This window comes from Triticum aestivum, chromosome 5B (genome assembly GCF_018294505.1).
Source record: "Triticum aestivum cultivar Chinese Spring chromosome 5B, IWGSC CS RefSeq v2.1, whole genome shotgun sequence".
NCBI lineage: Eukaryota > Viridiplantae > Streptophyta > Magnoliopsida > Poales > Poaceae > Triticum > Triticum aestivum.
This window is the reverse complement of record NC_057807.1, coordinates 682,917,391-682,929,034: the sequence shown is the minus strand read 5'-3', so window position 1 is coordinate 682,929,034 and position 11,644 is coordinate 682,917,391. Positions and strand designations below refer to the sequence as shown.

Genomic DNA, 11,644 nt, shown 5'->3' with positions numbered 1-11,644 from the left:
GAAGAATGCCGAAAAAAAGGATAAGTTCCATAAGCTGGGGCCAGGTGGCTATGCGATGGCAATGCCTAAGTGGGATAAGTCTGAGAAAGAGATGGAGGATGCAGGTGTCACTCCGGCTACTAAGAGCTGGCCCCCCAGGGTCAGGACTTGGTTCTATGCGCATGGGGGGGAGTTGGACCCGGAGACAGGCAATGTTTCGACGAGGGCAAGTCTGAAGGGAGCCGACGATGCGATACTTGTTGCAATAGAAGAGGCACGATCGGGGGTGTTCCAGCCCAACAGAGAGAACAACGAGCTTAAGCGTGCCCTGGGAAATCCTGAACACCCGGGAAGAACACGAGGCAAGGGCGCTATGCCGTGGTATGAGGGGTTTTCAGAATGGAACACCGACTACAGAACCCGTGCGAGAAAGAAGATTGCGGAGGAGAAGAAGAGGAAGATGGAGGAGGAGCAGAGGAAGCGGGACTATGAACGCCTTCAAGGCCTAGAAGCAAGTCAAGCGGAATTGGCAGTCAAATTCTAGCGGCAGCAGGAGCAGATCGACTCACTTACCCATCAAAGGGGGTCTCAGCAGCTACAACAGCTAGCGGATGATCCAGCATTGGATAGCACCGGCCCATCCATGCCGAGAAGCAGCGTGGGTTCCGTCCCGGACGATGCAATGCTGGGTAGATACCCCGTGGATGACATCACGGAGAACACTAACTGCGAGCTACACATCAAAATGAAGAACATATCCATGAAGGTGGCGGACGGCTTTGCTTTCACAAATCCCCCCGAGGCAACCTTCCATTGCAACCCGATTCCAGCGGGCTATGCTCGTGTCTTGGTTGATGAGGTGGTGGACCCACCATATTCGGGGCTACAGCTTGACATTGCTGGAGGTGACGGCGAGCGCTTTCTCGGAGAGGCCAAACATCGTATCATCCTATGGAAAAAGGATTGCATCATCTTTCGAAGGCCACTGACACCGCATCAGCCGAGTCCTCGTCGAAGTCCGCCACCGAGTCAGCAAACTCCCACTCCTGGAAGTCCACCAAGTCCGGCAAAGTGTCAGGCCACTCCTCCTCCTCCAAGTCCGGCAAAGTGTCAGGACAATCCTCCTCCTCCAAGTCCGCCACAGTGTCAGACATCCACTCCTCCTCCAAGTCCGGCACAACCTCAGGCCACTCCTCCTCGTCCAACTCAGCCCCGTCAGCCGTCTCCGCCGCCTCAGCAATCGCAGAAGAGACACCCCGTAGCTATGGTGCGTAGCGGTACGAGTCGAGGTAGTACAGAAAGTACAGGCGGAGGCAAGCGATATAAATATGGTCCAAGCCTCAAGCCTCTTCCGCAGAGGTCTTATGACAGGTCCGAGGAGGAAATCACAGCCATATCGAAGGCCGAGGTGGAAGCCCATTTTGCACCGAAACCGCCACCGCCGCCAAGGGAGAAAGTGCCTAAGGAAACGATTGACCACTTCATTCGTATGGCTCAACCACCAGCTCCCAAGCCTGTTGACACAGACTATGAGCGCCACATCAGGAAGTTAAATCGAGCACGTCTACAAAGGAAGGCGAGCACGTCTACATCGGGATCGAGCAAACAAGAAGCAGCTGCCAAAAAATGCGGGAAAACCATTCCCCAGCTGGGAGAACAGGCGGCGCAATCGATCCCCTCGCTTGTTGTGCCAACAACAGGTGACAGTACGCGCGCCCAATATTATTGTGGGCAAACAGTGCACGTTCCCGAGGTGGGCAATGTGGTAATAACGGAGGAGCATATAATGCAGGCTGAAGTTCTCAACATCACTGTTGGACAACTCCTCGAGATCGAGCCCATGCCTTTGCTTAGAGAGGATGAAATAAAACGGAAATATGTCCGGGGCCAACCTTTGGTCGCGCCAGACAAGGTCAAGAACCTCCCAACGAGAATGTATGAATTGCATCAATGGTACATGAACATTACCAAGATTTTAGATCGATTGTCCCTCATGGTGAATGTCAAGCAGGACCATTACTACCATGAGAAAGCTGTGTCCGTTGAGTATTTAGAACTGTTTCAGTTATACAATCAAGACGCACTCGACAAATCTATCGTCAGTTGCTATTGTCTGTAAGTGATTTCTTTCTATAATTTAAGTCTCAAGCTAGCTGTAGTGATATCCTTTTGATCAATCATTACCTGTAATTATCCTCACTATATTCTTTTCTGTGGTATTATGCAGGATGAAGATATATGAAATGAGAAAAGGTGGATGCTTTGGCATTGGGTTCATTGACCCAAACACCGTTAATGAATACACCTGGAAGATAAATGAACGTCAGCAAAAGTACGTAGAGGACAGCATGCTAGAGTTCTTGAAGCGCCTCAAATACAATGAAGATATACTACTTCCTTACAACTTCCAGTGAGTCACACTGTCTTGTACTACAAATTCTCTGTTTTTGCCTACTAGCTAGCTACATGTTTTTGCTTACATATGCCCGCTTAATTAAGACATACAAACGTGTGTGCATGCAGATTTCACTGGGTCTTGTGTATCATTAAAGTTGACGCCGGAACAGTTGAAGTACTAGACTCACTAATCTCAGAAAAAACTGACTATAACATCTTGTATGGGATAGTCAACAGGTAATTTCAATCATTATTAACTATATATCTCGGCCTATTTAGTTCGTCATTTCATGATATGAACTATTTAATAACCCCTTTATTCATTTTCTTTGTCGGCGGGCAGGGCTTGGCAAAGGTTCATCGCCGTCACGCCCGGCGAATGAAAAAAAAAGCTTAAATGGTTTCGACCCAAGGTAAGCAATTAAGTAGTACTAGCTAGCTAGCTAGCTGCCATCTCTTTAATTATCATGCTTGATTAATTTTTATCTAATCAAATTCCATTCTCGTAAAGGCCTTGAAGCAGGCGCAGGGGACTGATCTGTGTGCATTCTGCGTTTGCGAGAACATTCGCATGATGGCGTCCGAAAGGAGCAGATCTCAAAGATAACAATGGGTACGCTTGTCAGAACACTATTCACAGTTTTTACACCATTATCGATATCTAGTCACACAACTAATACACATGCATATTGATCTCCTTCATAACAGTTCAAAGAGGTGCGGGAGAAGCTCATAGAAACGGAGCGCGTAGAAGCACTTCAAGAGGAAATAGCGGGATTTTGGCTCGACCAGGTCATAAATCCGATTGGAGAATTCTATTACCCTCTACCGCCCCCATGAAAACCACTTCCAATTGTCATCGTGCTCCAAAGGCACCAATTAGGCTAATTCCACTGGCTCCGAAGGCAACATTCATATGTAGGCGAAATTGTATATAGCTATACATGTGTGTATGTGTGAATTAATTAATATGGTGGTTTGTGAGACATTGATGATATATATATATGCATGATTGGTTCTACTAGAAATTCTATATATATATATATATGTATATATATATGCATAACGTGTACAATGTGTAGTATCGTAAAATACCAGCAAACGAAAAAGAATTAAAATGGAAACACAAAATTAAATGAAAAAGAAATCATAAAACTAAAAAAAACCCAAACCTTATAGTACCGGTTGGTCTTACCAACCGGTACTAAAGGGCTCCAGGCCCCCGGAGCTGGCTCGTGCCACGTGGTTGCCCTTTAGCACCGGTTCATGCTGAACCGGTACTAAAGGGGGGGGGTCTTTAGTGACCACAATTTAGTGCCCGTTATGTAACCGGCACTACAGGGCCTTACGAACCGGTGCTAATGCCCGGTTCTGCACTAGTGTAGATGAACTAGGACGTGCGTCATGATATTGAAGAAGGATGGTGGGAACACCAGCTCGAAACTGACAAGACATTGCACCACATCACTCCTTAGCCTTGGTATGATTTCTGGATCGATCACCTTCTGAGAGATTGCATTGAGGAATGCACATAGCTTCACAATGGCTAATCGGACGTTTTCCGGTAGAAGCCCCCTCAGTGCAACCGGAAGCAGCTGCGTCATAATCACGTGGCAGTCATGAGACTTTAGGTTCTGAAACTTTTTCTCTGCCATATTTATTATTCCTTTTATATTCGACGAGAAGCCAGTCGGGAACTTCATACTAAGAAGGCATTCAAAGAAGATTTCCTTCTCTTCTTTGGTAAGAGCATAGCTGGCAGGACCTTCATACTGCTTTGGAGGCATGCCGTCTTTTTCGTGCAAACGTTGCAGGTCCTCCCGTGCCTCAGCTGTATCTTTTGTCTTCCCATACACGCCCAAGAAGCCTAGCAGGTTCACGCAAAGGTTCTTCGTCACGTGCATCACGTCGATCGAAGAGCGGAGCTCTAGGTCTTTCCAGTAGGGTAGGTCCCAAAATATAGATTTCTTCTTCCACATGGTTGCGTGTCCCCCAGCGTCACTCGGAACAGCTAGTCCGTCGGGACCCTTTCCAAAGATTACATGTAAATCATTGACCATAGCAAGTACGTGATCACCGGTACGCATGGTGGGCTTCTTCCAGTGATCTGCCTCGCCTTTGAAATGCTTGCCTTTCTTTCGACATTGATGGTTGGTCGGAAGAAATCGACGATGGCCCAGGTACACATTCTTCCTGCAGCTTGCCAGGTATATACTATCGGTGTCAAGTAAACAGTGCGTGCATGCGTGGTATCCCTTGTTTGTCTGTCCTGAAAGGTTGCTGAGAGCGGGCCAATCGTTGATGGTCACAAACAGCAACGCCTTTAGGTTAAATTCCTCCTGTTTGCATTCCACGTACGTACACCGTTTCCGTTCCACAGCTGTAAAAGTTCTTCAACTAATGGCCTTAGGTACACATCAATGTCATTGCCGGGTTGCTTAGGGCCTTGGATGAGAACTGGCATCATAATGAACTTCCGCTTCATGCACATCCAAGGAGGAAGGTTATACATACATAGAGTCACGGGCCAGGTGCTGTGAATGCTGCTCAGCTCCCCGAAAGGATTAATGCCATTCGCGCTTAAAGCAAACCATACATTCCTTGGCTCACTTGCAAACTCATCCCAGTACTTTCTCTCGATTTTCTCCACTGCAACCCGTCAGCGGGTGCTCTCAACTTCCCGTCTTTCTTACGGTCCTCACTGTGCCATCGCATCAACTTGGCATGCTCTCCATTTCTGAACAGACGTTTCAACCGTGGTATTATAGGAGCATACCACATCACCTTCGCAGGAACCCTCTTCCTGGGGGGCTCGCCGTCAACATCACCAGGGTCATCTCGTCTGATCTTATACCGTAATGCACCGCATACCGGGCATGCGTTCAGATCCTTGTACGCACCGCGGTAGAGGATGCAGTCATTAGGGCATGCATGTATCTTCTGCACCTCCAATCCTAGAGGGCGTACGACCTTCTTTGCTGCGTATGTACTGTCGGGCAATTCGTTATCCTTTGGAAGCTTCTTCTTAAATATTTTAAGTAGCTTCTCAAATCCTTTGTCAGGCATAGCATTCTCTGCCTTCCACTGCAGCAATTCCAGTACGGTACCGAGCTTTGTGTTGCCATCTTCGCAATTGGGGTACAACCCTTTTTTGTGGTCCTCTAGCATGTGATCGAACTTTAGCTTCTCCTTTTGACTTTCGCATTGCGTCCTTGCATCGATAATGACCCGGCGGAGATCATCATCATCGGGTACATTGTCTGGTTCCTCTTGATCTTCAGCAGCTTCGCCCGTTGCAGCATCATCGTGCACATCGTCTTGTTCCTCTTGATCTTTAGGAGCATCACCGTATTCAGGGGGCACATAGTTGTCATCGTACTCTTCTTCTTCGCCGTCTTCCATCATAACCCCTATTTCTCCGTGCCTCGTCCAAACATTATAGTGTGGCATGAAACCCTTGTAAAGCAGGTGGGTGTGGAGGATTTTCCGGTCAGAGTAAGACTTCGTATTCCCACATATAGGGCATGGACAACACATAAAACCATTCTGCTTGTTTGCCTCAGCCACTTCGAGAAAATCATGCACGCCCTTAATGTACTCGGAGGTGTGTCTTGAACCGTACATCCATTGCCGGTTCATCTGCGTGCATTATATAATGAAGTGACCAAATTAATAGAAGTTCATCATCACATTAAAACCAAAGTACATACATAGTTCTCATCTAACAACATAAAGCTCTGCAGAGCATCTAAATTAATTAAACCATACACTAAAACTATGTAAAACATTTCAATGCGAAAACAAATGCGATCATAACCGCAACCAATGTAACAACTGATCCAACGGCATAATGATACCAAGCCTCGGTATGAATGGCATATTTTCTAATCTTTCTAATCTTCAAGCGCATTGCATCCATCTTGATCTTGTGATCATCGACGACATCCGCAACATGCAACTCCAATATCATCTTCTCCTCCTCAATTTTTCTAATTTTTTCCTTCAAGAAATTGTTTTCTTCTTCAACTAAATTTAACCTCTCGACAATAGGGTCGGTTGGAATTTCCGGTTCAACAACCTCCTAGATAAATAAAATCTATGTCACGTTGGTCGGCATAATTGTCATAAACAATAAATGAACCAATAGTTATGAAAAGATAATATATACCACATCCGAATCATAGACAGGACGAGGGCCGACGGGGGCGGATACCAAAACCATCGCACTATATAAGATGCAATAATAAAAGTAAGAAAATAATACAAGTATCTATCTAAACATACAAGTAAGAATATTTTTCCTTTCAGAAAGAAGATAAGAACAAGAGGCTCACCACGGTGGTGCCGGCGATGAGATCGGCGCGGGTGATCGACGACGGTGAAGACGGGGACGGGGCGTGACGGACCGCTAAATCTAGACAAATATTGAGGAAAATGGAGCTTGGCGGTCGAGCTTGGAGGGGAGAAAGCTTAAGTAGTGTGGCTCGGGCATTCCATCGAACACCTCGTGTGCATAGGAGGTGAGCAAGAGCACCACAAAGCTCTCCCCTCGCCGGCCACGAAAAACAGAGCACTGGGAATGCTCTGCTCGCGAGCAGGGGGTATATATAGGCACCACCATTGGTCCCGGTTGATAGCATGAACCGGGACTAAAGGTTGGCCTTTGGTCCCGGTTCGTGCCACCAACCGGGACCAATGGTGGTGGGCCAGGAGCGAGGCCCATTGGTCCCGGTTCGTCCACCAACCGGGACCAAAAGGTCCAGACGAACCGGGACCAATGGCCCACGTGGCCCGACCGGCCCCCGGGGCTCAAGAACCGGGTCCAATGCCCCCATCGGTCCCGGTTCTGGATTGAACCGGGACTAATGGGCTGGACCGGCCTGGACCATTGCCCCCTTTTCTACTAGTGTTATAGAAAGAAGTAACCACTTCAAGCATATCTTTAGTGGAAGTAGCAACCCCAGTAGGGCCATTCAGCTCAGCGAGGTGGTTCTTCCTATGCCTATGATTAGCAAGAGTTTCGAAGTAGGCATTGTTTCTATCTCCTTTTAGGATTTTTCTGTCCCTAGACCTCTGCCAGAGGGCAGTTTCCTTTTTTCTCCAAGTCTCATCTAGTTCCTTTTTAATAACTTTCATCCTATCAAAATCAGCAACAGGAAGATGTTGAGATTCAGATAAGACATCAAGAATATCAAACTCCATAAGGAGTGCCTTCTTCTTTTTTTAATGGCTGCGTCCCTGTTAATGTTCCACCTTTTTTTTTACTGAGAACCCTAGTCTTAGCCAGCAGTTATCAGCTGAAGAGCTAGAGGAGGACACATAGTTTTTACTTGGTCTAATAATATATTAGGTAGTCTATGCCACTTCAATTTTATGTTTCACCATCTCGTAAAATAATATAAAATCTGTTACTATTTTTATGAAAGAAATGGACGAGCACGACAACGCGCGCAATCAATAATGATCTAGTTTTGACACTCCTTAAGCACAACTACTCGAGGTAGAGAGTGCTGGCTAGTCCGCTAGTACAAGATACCGATTCCTCCGCTTCTTTGCTACACGTTCATCTCCAATCCCTGGCCGCCATTACTCACAACCAAAACCCTCAGACAGAGTACTCGTGCCGGGCTGTCCATGCATCACTCCCCGGCCTTGTATTTATAGGGAGGCAAAGCATCGATGAGGGGAACACACACACCGCAACAAAGAAACTAAGAAAGAAAAACAATGGCATCCAAAGCATTGGCAGCTCTGGTGGTCCTTGTACTCCTCGCCGGCGGCAAGCTTGGCCACGCCGTGCTGGTCAGCGGCCGTCCCCCGGTTTCCACTCTGCCGCACCCATCGTCATCCACTACTGCTGGTCAGGCTACCAACATGAACGCCATGGATGGAGCATCAGCAGCCACTACTCATCGCCAACTCAGGATCGGTAAGGACCTCAACTTACTAATCCTCCAATTTCTTGCATATTGTAGATCATATCGATGTGGTATGCTAATTCTTATTTAATTATGTATGCGGCGAACTGGAAAATAATTAGCTGTGCTCATCTTGTTTGTTTGGGATGATATATATCAGGAGAAGGTGAGGAAAAATCCATTTCTGTGAACAGCCTGCCGACGGTGCACATGAGGGTGCCGGTTATTATCCCCAAATCCACCTAATCCCATGCAGTACGTACGTGCAGCCAAGCTGACGATCGATCGACCTCAACAACAAACATGTATCATGATTTTCAGAAGAATAAAATAGTCGCGAAAAAATGAGAAGAATAAGTCGTGGAGTAAGTTAGTTGGCTGCTGTGCTGTGTTACCATGGAGAGGCTGGAAGTTGTAAGTTCTAAGTGATGGCTCCATAATTACGAATGTACTCTCCCTTTTTCTGAAAAACAGAAGGTACTGTGCTGGCGCACATGGGACGGGTCTCCAGGATTGACCTTCTTTCTTTACTTTAGCATTTCCTGTTTTTTTAATAACTTTTTACTCTTACTTGAATTTTTGATATCTTTTCATGGATTTTGGGTAAAATTTGTGAATATTTTTTTACGAGATACACCAACGTCACATTGACACATGAATATTTCCTCAAAACATGATATCTGAACATTTCTCTATGTATAGAATTTCCTCTAAAAATATCTGAACATTTATTTGAAATATATGATTTAATATGTAAATAAAAAATTAGTTCCACAGGAATATTTATTTTCACATCTAAGAACATTTCAAAAATACGAACATTTATTTTGATGTATGTGAAACCTTTCTTTTTGCAGCACATGAATATTTCCTATTATTAAGTAAATCCTATTAAATTAGTGAAATAAATAAATTTCTAAGAGTGTCAAAAAAGAAGTATTTTTTGCAACATGTTGTCCTTTTTCGTGTTGTTTGGCCCTACGATGTCCGTTTAATGTAGGATTTGAGATTTTGTGAAGATCGCTGCATAAATCAGTCAATGCGAGGGTTTCCCCTTTAAGAAGAAAAATAAAACCTCTGTAAGAAATAAAGCACTGCTAGCCTGGTCTATAATAAGTTACGTTTAGAAAAAAAAGTGGGTTGGCTAGAAGCCCTCGATGATTCAGACTAACTGTCGGTGTCAAAACCGGCGGATCTCGGGTAGGGGGTCCCGAACTGTGCGTCTAGGCGGATGGTAACAGGAGACAAGGGACACGATGTTTTTCCCCAGGTTCGGGCCCTCTCGATGGAGGTAAAACCCTACTCCTGCTTGATTGATATTGATGATATGGGTAGCACAAGAGTGGATCTACCACGAGATCAAGGAGGCTAAACCCTAGAAGCTAGCCTATGGTATGATTGTTGTTCGTCCTATGGACTAAAACCCTCCGGTTTATATAGACAACGGAGAGGGCTAGGGTTACACAGAGTCGGTTATAATGGTAGGAGATCTACATATCCGTATTGCCAAGCTTGCCTTCCACGCCAAGGAAAATCCCATCCGGACACGGGACGAAGTCTTCAATCTTGTATCTTCATAGTCTTGGAGTCCGGCCGATGATGATAGTTCGGCTATCCGGACACCCCCTAGTCCAGGACTCCCTTAGTAGCCCCTGAACCAGGCTTCAATGACGATGAGTCCGGCGCGCATATTGTCTTCGGCATTGCAAGGCGGGTTCCTCCTCTGAATAACTCATAGAAGATTGTGAACACCAGGATAGTGTCCGGCTCTGTAAAATAAATTCCACATACCACCGTAGAGAGAATAATATTTACACAAGTTCAATCTGCTGACGTATTTTGTGGCGTGACGTAACACCACTACCAAGCCTTTACTTGAATCGTTTTTATTATACCGCATCAGCGCGTTTAGCGAAGCAGACATCGTGTTCCCCTTATTCCGGGATTCCCATCAATACGGACGTGGATAACCCAACCGCGCCATTGATTGTGGCGCTTGGGAGATAAGCGAGTTTTACCAGGCCGGTGGGGACGCATAGTTTTCGTCCGCCCATATATAAGGGGATAAGGATCCACCTCTTTTATCTACGCCTTCTTCCTCATTTGCTTATCCACCTCCGCACACTCGAGCTCCAGCACACAAGTCCGCAAATCTCACCTCGACCTTCTCCAGCCATGTCCGGAGCGGGAGGCAAATGGATGGCATCCTCCGTTATGGAGGGGCACATTGAGAAGCTGCGGGGCGCCGGATATCTGTCCAGCGACATCGCGCATCGGCTGCCCGACGAGGGGCAGCTCATCCCCACCCCCAGGCCCCATGAGAGGGTAGTATTCCTTCCCCATTTCCTTCGCGGACTGGGCTTCCCACTCCACCCCTTTGTCCGGGGGCTCATGTACTACTACGGCCTGGACTTCCACGATCTGGCCCCAAATTTCATCCTCAATATCTTGGCATTTATCATCGTGTGCGAGGCCTTCCTCTGCATCCAGCCCCACTTCGGCTTGAAGGAAATATGCCCTAGAGGCAATAATAAAGTTATTATTTATTTCCACATATCATGATAAATGTTTATTATTCATGCTAGAATTGTATTAACCGGAAACATGATACATGTGTGAATACATAGACAAACATATAGTCACTAGTATGCCTCTACTTGACTAGCTCATTAATCAAAGATGGTTATGTTTCCTAACCATAGACATGTGTTGTCATTTGATTAATGGGATCACATCATTAGGAGAATGATGTGATTGACATGACCCATTCCGTTAGCCTAGCACTTGATCGTTTAGTATATTGCTATTGCTTTCTTCATGACTTATACATGTTCCTGTAACTATGAGAATTATGCAACTCCCGTTTACCGGAGGAACACTTTGGGTACTACCAAACGTCACAACGTAACTGGGTGATTATAAAGGAGTACTACAGGTGTCTCCGAAGGTACATGTTGAGTTGGCGTATTTCGAGATTAGGTTTTGTCACTCCGATTGTCGGAGAGGTATCTCTGGGCCCTCTCGGTAATGCTCATCACTATAAGCCTTGCAAGCAATGTAACCAATGAGTTGGTTACGGGATGATGCATTACGAAATGAGTAAAGAGACTTGCCGGTAACGAGATTGAACTAGGTGTTGGATACCGACGATCAAATCTCGGGCAAGTAACATACCGATGACAAAGGGAACAACGGATGTTGTTATGCGGTTTGACCGATAAAGATCTTCGTAGAATATGTAGGAACCAATATGGGCATCCAGGTTCCGCTATTGGTTATTGACCGAGAATAGTTCTAGGTCATGTCTACATAGTTCTCGAACCCGTAGGGTCCGCACGCTTAACGTTACG

General features: G+C 46.0%; 1 long non-coding RNA gene across 1 annotated transcript; it reads left to right on the top strand.

Annotated features, from left to right (window-relative positions):
* Positions 1–8,098: 8,098 nt before the first annotated feature.
* LOC123117637 (uncharacterized) lies at positions 8,099–8,824 on the top strand. Its single transcript, XR_006457448.1, has 2 exons — positions 8,099–8,305; positions 8,455–8,824. It is a non-coding gene; the product is annotated as an uncharacterized lncRNA (long non-coding RNA).
* Positions 8,825–11,644: the final 2,820 nt, after the last annotated feature.